The 17,034-nt window shown below is 37.3% G+C and overlaps 1 long non-coding RNA gene across 2 annotated transcripts; it reads left to right on the top strand.

The window, feature by feature from the left end:
* Positions 1-1,630: 1,630 nt before the first annotated feature.
* LOC119012266 lies at positions 1,631-16,903 on the top strand. 2 transcript variants are annotated; one of them, XR_005072421.1, is made up of 15 exons: positions 1,631-3,598; positions 5,068-5,124; positions 6,225-6,271; positions 6,386-6,445; positions 6,835-6,897; positions 7,892-9,804; positions 10,775-10,861; positions 10,989-11,026; positions 11,163-11,255; positions 11,687-13,404; positions 14,362-14,418; positions 14,524-14,564; positions 15,170-15,238; positions 15,354-15,410; positions 16,107-16,903. It is a non-coding gene; the product is annotated as an uncharacterized LOC119012266 (long non-coding RNA). The 2 variants fall into 2 exon arrangements; XR_005072422.1 differs by lacking the exons at positions 6,225-6,271; positions 6,386-6,445.
* Positions 16,904-17,034: the final 131 nt, after the last annotated feature.

A 17,034-nucleotide genomic window follows, 5' to 3' on the forward strand; every position in this document is an offset into this window, starting at 1 on the left:
TTTACATACAGTATATATTCATATATATGTATGTGTAAATATGTGGATATGTATGGTAAGTGGACGCTGGAGAATGCTTACTCAAATCATTATAACATACATAATTATTCATGGGAACAGTACATGTTTATTGAGGACAAAATAAATCAATATATAAGCTATAACACACAAGATTGTTGTGGATAAATCAAAGTATAGATATTAGGTTATAAATGGACTTTCATTTCTATTGTTCTTTTCCAGTCTGCTTCACAACACTTATCACATTCACCCATTCGCACACTGATGGCAGGGATAGTCATGCAAGGTGCCAGCTGCTCACCAGAAGCAATTTGGGGTGCAGTTGCCTCTCAAGGACTCACCCTTTATATTCTTATTTTGATATTGTTCAGTGTACAGACTGAAAAGCCACTGAAGCCATATGACTGTGATGCCAGCAAAAAAAATCATTTTGCGAAGCATGTTAATACTGAGGGCAAAGTTCAGGCTCTGATTCAGAAATCATACAATAGACATTTACATTTAGCAGACGCTTTTTTGCCCAAAGCGACTGACAGTTCAGTAATTCATACATACATTCATACACTGATTCTGGTGGCTGCCATGCAAGGTGCCGACAAGCACATCAAGAGCAGTTTGGGGCATAGTATCTTGCCCAAGGACACTTCAACATGCAGACCAGGGGAATCGAACCAGCGACCTTCCAATAACAACTGTCATCTGTATGCGGTTGTTTTCTTACTGTCTGTAATCTGTGAAGATGACCCTCATGAACGTTATGCAACACTTCCACTAATAATTGTGCAGCGTGTGTGTGAGTGTTCATCTGAGACCTTTTGACCTCACTTTACTGTGTAATCCCTGATTAGTGCTGTCAGATTAGTGTGTGTCATGCTGCTCACAACAAAATCAACCTAATGTCAGCATCCTGCGCATGTATCTGTGTGTGTATGATGGTTTGGGACAGTCACGGTTAAAAATACTGCCAGTCCAATCCAATTTAATTCTTTAGTTTACACATTCGTGGAACCAGCTGAAAATGAAACACAGGGAGATTCGACTGGAACATTGCAGTGAGCTTTAATGAACTGAAATACCATCAATTTAAACATGATAACACAATATTTGAACACACTAAAAGTGTACAGAAAAACATTTTTTGGCCTGTCTGTTAAAAGACAAAAAATCACTTATCTATGTGTTTAGTGTCATCACACGTGTTTATCACAGAATGTTGAAACCATGAAGAACAAAAAACTGCTCATGTGCGCATTCACAAAAATTAAGTCAGAATTTCAGAAAAAAAGAGGGACCAGGAAAAGCTACTTTGAATGTATGTATTCCTGAAGGAATTATTCATCTGTAAAACAGACTCATAAAGCTGCAGTTAATAGATTAAATGTGAAAGCATGGGCCTGATGAGCAACAGTGACATCTGTTGGAACAATTCAGGTACTATGTAGAGCACATACAGTACACATTCTCACATACATGAGTGAGTCAATGTCATTTAAAGGACTAAAACTCCAAAACACACCTAGGTATGAATCCCTGGACACAAACACACACACACACAAATACACACACATATACTGCGTGTGTGTTTTTGTATAACTATATAGTATAAACTGTGTGTGTGTGTTTGGGTTTTGTTGTCGGCCGAAATATCTGTTTTATTCATTTATTTAATTCTATGACTCAATACAATAGTGCACAATTATTTATTAGCAGTTCACTGATGTTTGCTAGCTCGTTAGCAGCTGCTTGAATCTGAGTCAGTGAGAGAAGCTATCAATGCAATGTATTGTTCCTTAGCTGGCAGGGTTTGGGTTTTTCATTTTGCTGTAGTATGAAGCGATCTCTGGTACATCAATGGTTGTACATGATGCCTAAAAATAGATTATATAGTTAGCACTTCTAACTCAAAAACCATGATTGTGAGTGATGGCAGCAATCATGGTATTTGAGTTAGAAGTGCTAATTTCGATATCGATATGCTGTGAGCTTTGCTATGGTCAGTCAAATTTGATGTTTGTAGCTCCGTGTAGCTGCCATCAGCTAGTAAGCTCATCTGACAAAACTGTTACAGAAACCTGGGACTTGTATTTACAGCAAGGGTGTTGTACTCAGAAACTATTCAGTCCAAATTCTACTAATGAATCTTATTGTTATTACCATCACAGGTCTTGGAGGTATGTTATTCCAAACTTTAAGTCATCCATCACTCTCATGATTGGGGTCTACTGTTATCTGTAAGTGTGGAGTGTCATTTTGGATGAATGTGAATTCCCTTCATATTGAGCATCTTATATAACATATCTAAATGCTTGCATTATGATTCCTCTTCTGTAGAATAAAGTGAGTACAGTTTACATTTCAAACGTTCACTTAGATGTTATTTTACAGATGACATCTACGTGAACTTTTGACTCTGACTTAACCTCCCAGGATGTGGGTGAGTAAAACCACAGGCTGCAAATGTGCGGCTGAAACAATGCACTACTTTATTTGAATACGAATGCATCATAATTTTAATTGTTGGATAAGCCTTGCAGCAAAGTTTCAATACAAGTCACCAGGATCATTATTCTTTAATAAAGGGCCAAAGAGAGCCCACGACATGCTGGAAGGAACAGTTTATGGGCTTGTAAATAGAGAGACTTTTCCTATACATCCTAAACTTAAGCTTCCTTAACATTACACTGATTTACTTTAGAACAAAAATGAGACGTAGCAAGTACTGTGATGAATTTAAAAAATAGTTTTTAATGTCATCCAGGCATCCTGAATGGGTTTCAGTGTTGACTGTGTGCTTGTGTGACAGCTATAATCAAATCTGCATTTGACACGAAGAAATCAGACGTACTGAGCCCTTTGCAATTTTCATGCACTGCAGCCCTGTGAATTTGAGTCCATCAGTTGCAGGAGATTCTCCAACATGACAAGCCAGTGGGGCTCTAAGATGAATTGTTTTAACATAGACTTAAAATAATAAATACAATTTAGAAAGTCATATATAGCATGAAGATGACAGCAGTGGTCTGTTTCTTCATCAAACTGAGAAAGCGGACTGTTTGTAATTGTGGCAATAACACCTGTCTGTTGTAAGTAGCTGAGGCAGAAACAACATGGGGTTGTCATACCATACCAAAGATCACAAAAGAATTAGATTTAGGCGACTGTGACTTGAGCACATCAACCTGAAGACTGAAGCACGTCTTCTCCACAATGAGGTTTTTTCGGTTTGACGTTCCTCACATACTTTCCTTGTGAACGGAAACAAACCAAACCCTCTCTTACTGTGACATACAAAAGTGAAAGCACCAACATCTTTTCTCATTCTTGTCGATCACCATAAGCAAGGAGATTGTCTCATGTCACCCCGAGAGTTCACAGGTGAAGAAATCGCAACACCAAACCATCAACTTGGTGGTATAATTCAGAAGTTAACTCTAGTAGACTTTTATTAGGCATCTCTACTTCACCAACAACAATGGTTGTTATTTATCTGTTTTTCTCAACTGAGATGGAGAACAAACATTTACCAACATGAAGAGAAGAAAAGAATGGAACCCATATTCTGTGCTCAAGAAATGAGGTAAAGTTTTTGTTTTTTCTAGGTTTTGGGGTGATGAGGAACAATTTTATGTACTTCATTCAGGAATGTGTGATGTATTGTGTGTCATCAGCATAGAGGGAAAGTCTGATTAAAATGTGCTTTACAGATAAAAGTTTTTGTTATTTTAAAAGTAAATAATGATTTCTTTTGTAAATAAATACCTGTGCTACATAAGAAAATACTATAAACACTATAATATGACTTTTACACTAAAATGATTGTACAGGTAAATCTGCTTATATTTGTCAGTGAACTCCTTTTCGTTGCCTGTGGGCAAGTTTGCCTTTCTGATTTTTTTCCCCTTGTGTGTCCTGTTTGTCATCATGAAAGTACCAGAAAAACATGGAACAGCAGAAAGCAGAAGATTGTTTACTTCATCAGAGTACATCCAGAAGACTTGAACTTGTGTTAAAAAGTCTTTATAATATTCTCAATTGAACACAAAATAGTTTAACACATTTATTCAGGAGCTGATAATGAATTCAACAAATTTAAAAAAAAAAGGTTTTAACAAAGTTGTTGAGGAGTGAGACATCTCACTTTTTTATGCTCTCTGATGAGTTGCACATGCGTGGTACTGATCAGGAGCTGACTCGGCTCAGACCACACTGAAGTTTCAAAGAATGGTTACTTTGTAAATATCTTTAACTTCAATCTCAATTAACAAGGCAATGGCCATAATTTCAACACAATTCATAGCATTCTGCTGAAAAAGGAGATTGTGTCCATCCGGAAATTGTGGTCATTACAAGCCGAACCAGAGGTGCTAAATACCTGTGACTATTGCAGGGTTAACCGACCCGCAGTAAATCCAAATAATATACATTAACATTTTCACACAAAAACAAGACGTCAGTGGGAATAAGTGGTGTTTTTTGGCCAGTATGAAATAGTTATAAGTATCTTTCGGGCAGTGTGCAGACATCTCACTTCAGCGTTATCACTGATGCTCGGTAGATGGGAACCAGTGATGTTTGCCCTTTTTAATTACTCAGAATGAATGATAACAAACATACCCATCACTTACTTGGCTGTAGACTATGTTAAAAAACATGTATATATGTGATATGCTCTAGATATTGAGTATTTTTAAAGAAGCACTACGTAATGAATGACGTATGTGATGCATGACAGAAAAACTTGACACCCACAAATCCTCCAGCAAACAACATGACGCTTCATTTGAAAGTAAGAAAACTTTGCTCAACAAACATAAAATAAGTACAAGAGGTAATGATAAGGTAAACAGGTACATTTTCTGATTCAACTTTGTCAGCAGCAAGGAAAATTCATGTTTTGGATTGGACTGAAGGACTGTCGACATAAACATGGTTAGCTAGCTCAGTTAGAAAAATGGACGATCATCACTTCCTTGTTACACTGGAAAGATTTGGTTTAGTACTGTTGTAAATATATGACAATGCATATTTCTTTAAATAAAATTGCAGGCATCTGTTGAAACTGGTGGGATCAGTGTTGGCAATGAACTTATCCTTTCACTGGAGGTAAGTGTTTTACCAGCTAGTTTGATGGGCTGGGAGCTTGGAGCAGCCCTTAGCTACGGTGTTTGCTGCTACCCCTTTTTTCACTATAACTTAGTGTTAGCCTATACCTTGGACCATCACCAGCTGATGATGAGCACCACCAACTTGGGCCATTCGAAGCTGCAACTCTTCTCTGTTTTGGCACGTCAGTGGTGGAATGAACTCCTGACCAATGTCAGGACAGCAGAATCACTCTCCATTTTCCGCAAAAGAGTCAAGACTCATCTGTTCAGACTTCACCTCAATCCTGCATAGCACCCCTGAAGACACCTTGAACAGTGTGTCTGCATGCATACACATGCACACACACTGTATGCAAACTTTGATCCAGCTAGCAAAGTAGCGGGCATAACAGCTAGTAATTTTTGCTAGCAAGCTAAAACATTATTATTTCAATATATAAAAAGCAATTATACGTGTATGTCACTTTGTTAGAGGATTGTGTACATAATTTTTCATTAACTGAGTTTAACATAGTTACTGTGAATCACTATAGATCATGAAAAATCTTTAATGAAGAGGACTTCTTACCCCAAGTCGGTGGCTCCAAGAGATTATCATGCTAAATATTGTTAAGTGTCAGTTTATTAATTAATCTAATCATTGTTAAATGGCTGTTGACTATTCTTAAACCTAATATACCTAAAACATACCAAAAATAAAAATTTGAAATTTGATTGAAAGGTTATCTTGGGCTCAAATTGAAGCTTATAAAATAATTATTTTTTACAATAATTTGTTAAGTGGGTGTAACTGTTTTCGTATTGCTACTTTCCCCTTTATTTCTGGAAACTCCTTGCTAAATGTCATACTTATTTGGCAACTGCAATTCTAGTACATTAAAATTACATTTACAGCATTTTTGCCAGAAATGTGTCCCCAAAAAATGGTTGGGGAAGAACAAATTGCCCTGTGTGGGGGTTGCTGATTATCATTAACGTGTTGTGGCCTAAGTTATGAGCTAAGGGCTCCCAGTCCATTAAGCACAAAGATATGGTTTTAAGAAATGTAATATAACTGTGAGAAGTCTTTCATTATGTTTTTGCTCCTTACATGGCCAGGTTACCCATGATGAATCGGCCTCTGGTGACTGCAAAGACCCTTCCAGGTTAATATACCTGGTGCACATGCAATAATTGAACATTTCACTTTAATAATATTTTCAATCAATATCTGTTTTGTTTTATTACCTGTTAATGTTGTACTTTGACTGATTCTGTAGACCATTCCAATCTCCCAGTTGGGACGATAGTGACATGGAGTGGGAGTCTTCACAGATTAGGTAAAAATGACTAGATTCTAAACTATTCAACTCCAAAACAGGGTCAGGCCCTTGCCCACTAGCAATGCATGACAGTAATTGACACTGAAGCCCTCTACCATCGTAACAGATTGATTTACTGCTCTGTGCACCAGAGAGCGCAAAACAGGACTGTGTTCCCTCAGAGTTGCCATTAGGTTTTAAAGAGCTGCCCAACCATCATTTTGATGTAACAAAATGTGCCTTGAAGTAAATTTAGCTCAAAATATTTCTGTACTTTGATAAGGTTTTGATTGCAGGACTTTGACCATGTGGTATTGTTAATTAGTATTAGTTTTTACTTAAAACATCTGAACACCACTACTTATTTGTGTTTTAATGACTTTTTAATGGCAAACATTGTCATGCAGCAATGTGGCACCGTCTAACTCCACCACAGAGGATGAGATCCCGATGGACACAGACTAGACAGGGTAAGAAAAAACCCTCATTTTGAAAAGATATTTCAGTTGACGAACAAATGGTCATGAGCATTCTCATGTCTAAGCTCTCATTTCCCCACATAGAATGACCACTTAGTCAGCTGTGACTTTATAGAAAAAAAATATTTTTTACATTTAACTGCCTGTTAAATATGATGGCAACCAGCTGCTACACTCATACAACAAGTCATATAACACGTAATGTTAACGTTTCACATGCTGGTAAGTGTATTTACTTCAGACGCAGCCAAGCTTGCTGTTTCACCCCATGTTTTCAGTTTTTGTGCTTACATAAAGTAGTTAACTCCTGGCTGAAGCTTCATGTTTAACATACAGACAAGATTGTGATTTTTTGCAAAAAGTGAAGCTTTTTACTTAAAATGTTTTGTAAAGCAACAATGTAGGCTGTACAATCCACTCAAAGCTTGTGTTTCTTTCAGAAACGTGTTAACTAATTAACTAATGAACAGCAAGCTACAAAGACAGTTCTATTTTGGAAACTATATTAGGAACATGATATCTCAGATTATTAAAATAAAATAATAATCCAGTACACACCAGGACACAATGGAAAAAATTACATTATAAACAACAAGGAACAAACTACACCTTTCGCATTAAGCTTTATCACATCACTTGCTTGATTGCTAATCTGTGTCTCTTAAAATAAAGTGCTGATCAGCAAGTAATTGTCGGCGTAACGACAATTCCACCGTACAAAACTACCAACTGACATTAGCAGGTTGCATTAGATGATGAGATCCAAAAAATCTTTACATCAGAAAAGCAGTAGAAAAAGTTGAAAAGATGCTAGGAGAAAAAAGGGAGGGGAGGGCAAGGGCTTGTGCCAGGAGGGGTTAAGAGGCTAAACTCTACCAACATATGTTACCTGTAGACACAAAAATACAGTGCAGCAAAGAGCGCAACAGATGAGGCAACATACAAAATGCGTAGTTATGACCGTTATGTTATCTGTTATTAATAGGGGCCAGAGGATCTTCATCCAGCCAGCTGTCTGAAATGTGAGGAGAAGAAAGATTTGCATTTCCTGTCAAGTCAAGAGCAATAAATAAATTGATCAGGAAAACCATCTTGTCATTCTTTGTACTGTGCTCAAATGCAACATTCTATATGCTGTGTTTATAGAAAGTTTTTTGAACAGAAACTTCTAGGTAGGGAACACGCTTATGTAGTAGCTTACATCATTTTTAATTTTCTGTTTTGATTTAAACAATACGGAGATACACCAGTGCTATTACTGCAGTTTTGGTATCCATGTGGACAGGGAGGTTATAGGTAAAGATGTTTTTGCATTATCAGTATAAAAATATTTTAAAAAATCACTTGGCAAATAGATGGTTAGTTGGCACATATCAAAACCCAGAAATGTGTTAAAAAAACTCACATTTACCAAATCCTCAGAATTTCAGGAAAAAGGTGCAGAGACCGGGGAAAAGACTTAGACTGAAATTACTGATATTTAATTCATTTGTAAAATAGACTCAACAATGTGAAAGTATTGTCTTGAGAAGCATTACTGACATCTGCTGGAACACAAGTTGAAGTTCAGCTACTACTGTATGTACAGCACATACTAATATGAGTATGCCGAGGTCACTTAAAGAACTAGTACAAGTTTATATGCTGAACAAAAAGGTTGCAATAAAGCAGCACTAGAGGGTGAATAAAGGTGGCAATTCAAATTGTGATCTATTTCCTTTTCTTTATTTCGTCAATACTACATAAGACAAACAAATCAGACTTCTAGCATGATATGTGGCACTTTAATATTTAAATAACACTTAAATTCTGCACACATCTCACGTTTAATAATCCTGCACCATTAAGCTAACATTGTAACAGTACAACACATGGTGGCATTTATGTATAATGCTGTGCTGGGTACCCTTACAAATCAAATCAAAAAATTCAAAGATGAGCAGTTGAAAAAATGAGTATAAAAAGAAATGTAATTTTTTTAAAAAAAGCTTTTGATATTTTTTTACTTGGCAGTATTTGAGAGAGTTGCCACTACCTGTCTTGCATTTTCATTTACAACCATTCTTCCACCAGAGGATTCAGTGACAGGAAGACATTATAAAAACACTTTCTCTACCGTAATACCACTAAGTAATGTGCCCTGCAAAGTCCTATGTAATTGAGCCTGTGATTATAACGAGCAGACTTTGCTCTTACTGACTGTTTGGTCAAATGCAACTGATTTCTCTTGTTTGTAAAGCTTTCACAGATCTTAATTGTAAGTTAAGTCATCTGTTTATCTCATGACAACAGGATAAAAATGGTGGTATTGTGCATATATTTAACCTTAATTTGTACTTGGATGATTATGAAAAATGTTCAGGGCTATCGGCTCTGAACTGTAAGTGTGAAATGTCATTGTGGATCAATGTCCTCAATATTATGTGGGGATCTTGTATAATATATTTAAGCACAGTTGCAGTTGTGATTCATTTATACATTGAGAGCTGGAAAACAGGATGTGGGTGCACAACGCTTTCTGCTGGTGAAGAGCAAAGTGCCTGACCGAGATGAAGGTGTAAAGTATATAACAAGTCTCCTCCCACAGGTCGGGTTGTGGGTAGCACTGCCTCATTTCATTTCCCTGCAATGAAAAGTGAACTGCCAGAACTGAAGCAGTCAGACACAGAAAAACACAGAAGTCAGATTGAATTTCTACTAAGGGAGATTGCCTCTTCTTGGGCAATAAAATCAGATGGTATTATATATCTCTAGTAGACCTCTAAAAGACATTAGGCATCTCTACCCCATCAAATGAGGATGGATGTAAATTATCTGTTCTTGTTAGCTCAGACAGAGGACCAACGTTTACCCATACGATGAAAGGAAAGGACCGATGTTCTGTGCTCCAGAAAAGAGGTAGGCTACATTTTTATCTTTTAAATGTTTTCAGGTGATGAAGTACAATGTTATGTCCTTCATTCTGGAATGTGTGGAATCATATGTCATCAGCATATAGGGAACGTCTACTCGGAAACGTGAATTACTACATTTGTAACTGGAGATGAACTAAAGATGGTAGTTTTGTTATTTTTTATATAGATAGGGAAGTACTTTTATATCATTTCCGGTGAGTGTTCTTGTAAAAATAAATAATGTTGTAGTAAGTAAGAGGATAAATCATGACTATGAGATTCTTCCTTGTGCAATAACAAAACAAAGTCTGAGAATTTTCTTAATTGTCTTAAAATTTCTGTACATTTATACAATATCCCATGAAATATGTTACACTACCGGGTCGTGACGAAACCACGTCGGTATGACTTACCATACGTTGCTTGCAGACAAAGAAGGACACACAATGGACTCCGTTAATGACAGAGCAGAAAGTGTAAGTTTTGAATTGAGGTTGATGTGAAGATACCTGTACAGGTATTATATATATGGAAATACTGCAATTCGGGATGATACGGTCCGTACTTAGATGTGGAAAACTTGGTGAATTGATCAGATTCGTGTCCCTTTGCTAGCATTAGCATGTTAGCACTTTGACATTTCCACATTTAAAGGGTCAAAAGGGTCAGAGGTTTCATTTAATTGTTACTTTACGAGACACATTTAAGTTGTAGTCACGCTGAGGGTAGGGAAGGCAATTCTTTAGAAAGATAGTTGATTGTTGAGTCACGAGTCATCAAATACCGATGCCAGATATCAGCATGTTGAACAAAGTGTGGTGGCAGTGGCTGTCGTTTTAGTATGTTGTGCAGACACGTCCATTCAGTGATATTGTATTCAGCAATGCGCTCTTAAAGTGTAACAGTTTGGTATCATAATATGGGAATTATTTAATACATTTCATTTTCATAATACATTTTTGATAATATTACAGATTCCTGCTCAGTGCGAAAGCAATCCTAATGGAGATCATGGTGTTGTCGTCTATGACGATAAAACAGTCCGCATGTCTTTTCAACAAGTAAGTTTTATAACAATATATTTTAAGGGCACAGTCAAAATATTTGTAGGTATATAACAATGGTAACAATGCATTTTTATGTAGCATATGTTATGTGTTTTGTTTTGTTTTTTCATTGCATGGTCAGGATGCAGAGTTGACTAATAATGGGCAGCGCCCTGCCAGGTAAGACAAGGCAAATTTAACAATAAGATGATACAAAGTGTTTTACACGTGTAGTGTGTGAACTTCCTTTAATTTATTCTTACCAATATCTATATAATGGCAAAACTCTAATCTATTTATCTCTATGTGCATGTAGTTCTGTGCAGCCTTTCCAACCTGGCCATTTTGAGAATGAGGACTCTTCCACGGATAGGGATGCTCTGGAGACCGACAGCAACTCACTAGCCAGGTAAAGAAAAAAAGGGGAGGTCTTTCAATTACAGTAAAACATGAGGCTTTTCATTGGTGCTAATAATTGAATGTGTTTTACTGCTTTGACTTTCCTTTTGTGTGAAAAAGCCAAAGTGTAAAATAAATACTCACACTACAGAGTTAAGTATTTGATAATGTGTCAGTGCAAAAGGAGCTGCGAACATGTGGTGGCAAACTAAACTTTATGTTAATTTTGCTTTCATGTTTGCTTTTTGTTTTTTATTCAGTCCCATCTAATTTCTAACATTAATGTGAAGCCATGTTTTTGCATGTGTTTATTACTGATTATGATAATTATAATTGGTCAAGGTGTTTAAGTTTTCATAAAGTAAGATAAAATACATTTTATACCAGTGGATTTAAGATTGGTGGTATGAAGTCATTCTGAACTTCTGTTGTATTTCCCAGTCTTCAGGAAGAGGAGGAGGAGGAGGAGGAGGCAGAGAATGAAGGGGAAGACTGGGTGCATCTACAGCCATCATGCATCAACGTGGATGACAAGATGGATGACAAGAGAAACTTGCATGTTTAATGTCTTTGAAAGGTCAACAGTTTCCCCTGCTTCCTGCTGTTGTGCTAAGCTAAACCAACATACACACACTAGGTTGGTATTAGACTCTTAATAAGATGAGATGAGACAGTTAGTGAGTGAATTCCCATAACTAATTTTTTATGTAAAGCATTAACCTGAAATACACTAAACCTTTGACAACAATTGAAGAAAAGCTATATGAGAAATACCCTTGATTAATTTTGAATATCCAACACACTTTATATTTTGGTAAATCTGTACCATGGAGTGCAATATTTGGTAGCAAGGCCCCTGTTTGGTTCAAATACACAGGCTGGATTACAAATATAGTTTTTGATACTATGCTATACTATATAATCTGCGTAAAATTGATGTAGTTACAACAGTCAAACCTATCCCTCATGGAACATAACTGTTGAAACATTGTAAATTTCAAACTCATTAAATGGCACTTGTCATATCCTTTCAGAGCCTTTATTTTTTGAAAGTAAAAAACCCTCTAATTCTACATTCACATCCAGAGTCACAAATGATTACACTCTTGACGTTGACTAGAGATTAATTGTGAAAATCCATGGTCTGGTTTGCGAAAAATCAAAAATGAGGGTTAATGACAACAGATTTACTGACCTTTAACTGTCTGTGTAAAGCCACGCATATTAATCACAGTGAAATTATAATTTAAAGGTTCTGTTTGTTAAAAGAATGATTTTTGAGTCCCATTCCCAACTCGTCAACTAGCTCAAACATGATTTTGGCATGAGCTTTCCCTTAAAGGACTGAATTGTAGGAAAATTCTATTATTGAGTCTCATTCCCAACTCTTCAAAAACTGACGCTTTGTGATTATATGACAGGTCGGCCACCATCCCAAAGCATTTTTGACGATTTTCACACTAAAATCTTGTTTGCAACATATGGCTGATTGGTTGCACAGCTCAGAAGCAGGAGTGAAAAGTGAAGTGAAATCTGACTTTCATAAAGGCCACAGTTGAACATGCAGTGGAAAGAAACACTTTAATTCAATAGTGCAGGTCAAATTGCAATACTTTACCTCTCAAATTCTGCAAAATCCCTCACCACGTGTAATGGAAGGGAGGAAACTAGGAAGCATGAGTAATCTGCAACCAACTAACCCTGTCAGCCACTGTGGACAGTCTGCTGATCTTCTAATCTAAGACACTGAATCCAAAGAGGACAAAGAGTGTGACTACTAACAGTTATTCTGCAGATTCCCATGAAAGCAATCGTTTCTTTAAACATTTACCATATGGTTAAGCAGCCTTCATAATATGTGAAAGGATGGGTTTTCTTGAGAACTGAAACTGACTAGTTTGCTGATCCTAGCTGAAAATGCAGAAGTTTTAAATCCAGAAGTGGGAGTGCAGAAGTAGTCATTAGTCATTTGTGTCTGTCACAGGCATTTCTTTATCAACTATTTTGGGTGTTGGCTAGTTTAGACAGACACAGATATCGAACCACTGAGTACAGATGTCACCGCAAATTCTCTCAGCCGAAGCAGTGGACCAAGGCAGAAAGACAATGACGAAAGGAAAATCTAATCAGTGTTTTGTACAAGGATCCCAGGAAAAGAGGTATGTCATATTTCACCATAAATTGCCATAAATTGAGAGAATGTTGTCCATCATGGTGATGATTTTGATTAACCAGACTCGAAACTGGTCCAACTCCTTGTTACATGTCTTGTGAACAAACTGCTGGAAAACTTAAGCAAGACAAGTCCAAACAGTCATCATATGTTACTTTGTAACAGAAGAAAATGTTTTTACAAACTCTGATTCAAATGAAAAATAATTGTTATAGCACAAGAACCTTTTAAGACGCTAAACATTGTTGTATGATAAACATTACAATACTGAATTCAGTTCGGAACACTAGCATGATGACGCACGTCACCATTTGTCACCAAGCTTTTGAGAATGATGGTCTGAGGATGATACTAACTAACTAATTTGAAGTGTGGGGTGTTAAATCTGTAGGAAGAGTTCTTTAAGTACAAGGTATGGGAATGGGTAAAAATAGTGGTGAAAATCAAAATGGCCGACTTCCTGTTGGACTGAGAGTGCAGGGACGGTTTTTGTGCGTCTGGTCATAGCCAGATTTGACGTCACCACGTCGCCATTGCTTTAGTTGAAGAGGAAAGAGAGGCATGGCGGGCTTTACTGAAATACGGGACCATGTAAGATTACACATATTAGGGCTGACATGAACATAATCACACAAGTATTTGGTGTAGTATGTAAAAGTACAGCAGTTTGGGAAGTTAGTGTTTGTATTTAGAGGTGGATTAACTTTGTGAATTGACCAGAAAGAAGAGTGTTCGTTTGAAATATTAGCATTGTTAGCATTGTTGAGTACTCCGATGTCAATTTGAGCAACCTGCTGTGAAATAGTACAGTTTGGTATACTTTGGTAATTTTGCAATGTGTTTTTGATGATTTTGCAGATTTCTATTGAGTGTGTGGAAATAGATTTCTGGCTGTTGTCGTCTTTTATGATATTACGGCCATTTTTTTGAATTTGTACTGCAGGTTTCTATTGAGTTTGGTGGTCATACTGCTCACATCATCCGTACCATTCGGTTAACGGTAAGTTTACTACCGGAAAGTCAAAAATCAAATATGCTTTTAAATCATGTAACATTGAATTTGTATGTATCTTTCATCGTGTGTTTTTGCTCCTTACATTGCCAGACCGCCAATGGGAGGACTCCTTCTGGTGAAGACCCTCAAAGGTTAATATGGTATTATTGTCTAGTGCACTACATTTTGCATACACAATGCACAGACATTTTTACTTTGGTAACATACCTAGTGGGAGTCTTCAGATAAAACTAGGTAAAGATTACTCGATCTAAGTCTTTTAAAAATATATTTAACACAGAAAGTGTGTTTTACTGTCTTCCGAATAGTTGTTGCAAAATCTTTGCAAGACCCTACTTCAGACACAGTCAAAGGAGTTGTCATCATCTTTACTGATCATTTACACTATTACACCGATTCCACATCCATTTTTTTCTACCATGTGACCCTGGAATGGCTCCGTAAATGCAGTAATAAATAAGCCCCTCATCCTTGCGCTGATTTTAAATCCAAGAGCATGGATTTACCAAATCATACACTGTTTACAAATCTGTTTCCATGGATTTCCCTATCCATTTTTCTTTCTACCATGTAGCCTTAGAAGTTCTCCTTAGCATGAAGAACTTTTACTTGCAGACACGTTTTTTTCAGTGTGGTATTAGTATTAGTTTTTACTGTTTACACTTTTACTTTAGTAACATTTTAAATCAATATCTGTTTTCTTACCAGTTTATGTTATACTTTGTCTGTGATGCAGTTCTGTGAGACCATTACATGCTCAGGATGAAGAGGAGCCCATGGAGTGGGAGTATTCAGACACGATGAGGTAAAAAAATAACTTGCAAAAAAGTATTTTCAGTGTTTTCTATTCATTTTTACTGTTCACTGTTCATTTGTTTATGAATGACTTATTAAAGACAGATACTTTGTTCTCCATGCAGCAATGTGGCTCCAACTGATGACGAGATCCCGATGGATACAGACTAGCTGGAGCACAGGTATTTCAGTTCTATCTAAGACTGCTAATAATTACTGAACCTATGATGATGAACAAGATAATCATTTGCTGTTACACAGTTCTGTATGGATTAAACATAAATCATGAAGAACAAGTTAATTGATGAGCCTCAGAAATTGTAGTTGGTGGATTTTGTTCCTTCAGAAACAGCCAGGATAGCTGTTTCCACCTACTTGCAGTCTTTATGATAAGCCAAGTTAACTGTGTCTGAGCTACAGCTTCATAATTAACATACAGACAGGAGACTGACTCTTAACAAGGAAATTAATAATCTTGATTCTAATTCAAACTATTAATTTTAAGTAACAATTGCACAACAGTTGCACAATCCCTACGAAGACTGTGTTCGAAATCATAAACTAATTAAGTGAAAGTAATAATGACTTTGCTAGTAAGCAAAGTTTAAGCATGGCAACAATATTACCTCAAATTATTAACTGAACTTTATTAATGACTTCCTTTTACATTGACAGTCAAGCATGATACTATCATCTGTTATCAGTTATACTGATTACCTGTATACCACATATTCTTTGAGCACTCAGCTTTCTCTTGTCTTCTGTTAACCCTGTCCCATCTGAAATGCTGGGATCAGATTCCGAATAAGCCAAAGTTAATTAAATGGATGAAGTAAAATATTGATGAATTGACTTGCATTTCTATTTTACTTTTCCAGTTCCAACTTCCACTGATCACGACAACCCTTTCTACCTACTGGGATACAGCTGCCTAAGTATTTATGAATGCCCTCTATGGATTATTTGTTGTCCAGATCCGTCCATCCATTGTCAACCGCTTATCCGGAGTCGGATAGTGGGGGCAGCAGCTTCAGCAGCGAGACCCAGACTTCCCTTTCCCTGGCCAGGTCGGCTAACTCTGACTGGGGAGTTGCAAGGTGTTCCCAGGCCAGAGAGGAGATGTACTGCCTCCACCTGGTCCTATGTCTACCCCTAGGTCTCCTCCCAGTTGGACGTGCCAGAAACACCTCCCTAGGAAGGCACCCTGGTGGCATCCTCATCAGATGCCCAAACCACCTCAACTGGCTCCTTTCCACGCAAAGGAGCAGCAGTTCTACTCTGAGTCCCTCCCGGATGGCTTAGCTTTTCACCCTATCTCTAAGGGAGACCCCAGCCGCCCTGCGGAGAAAACCCATTTCAGCTGCTTGTACCCGCAATCTCGTTCTTTCAGTCACAGCCCAACACTCATGACTGTAGGTGAGGGTAGGGACGAGGATTGACCAGTAGATCGAGAGCTTTGCCTTCCGGCTCAGCTCCCTTTTCATCACAACAGTGCGGTGAAGCGCATGCAACACCGCACCTGCTGCTCCAATTCTAGAGTCAATCTCACGCCCCATCATCCCCTCACTCATCAACAAAACCCTGAGGTACTTTAACTCCTTTGACTTGGGGCAAGGACTCATTACTGTCTAAATGTATTGACTAAATAAAGTTTCTAATGAATATGTGTAATCAATATGTGCTTTTGTGTTTGATTGTCTGTATGTTCTTATAATAAATGATTAATATTTCCTGTAGAGAGAGCCTGCACCTCTTCATATCTCTGGCAAGACTCCCTCATTAACTAAAAGTGGATTTGGATGAATA

This window comes from Acanthopagrus latus, chromosome 22, assembly GCF_904848185.1.
Source record: "Acanthopagrus latus isolate v.2019 chromosome 22, fAcaLat1.1, whole genome shotgun sequence".
NCBI classification, from domain to species: Eukaryota; Metazoa; Chordata; class Actinopteri; order Spariformes; family Sparidae; genus Acanthopagrus; species Acanthopagrus latus.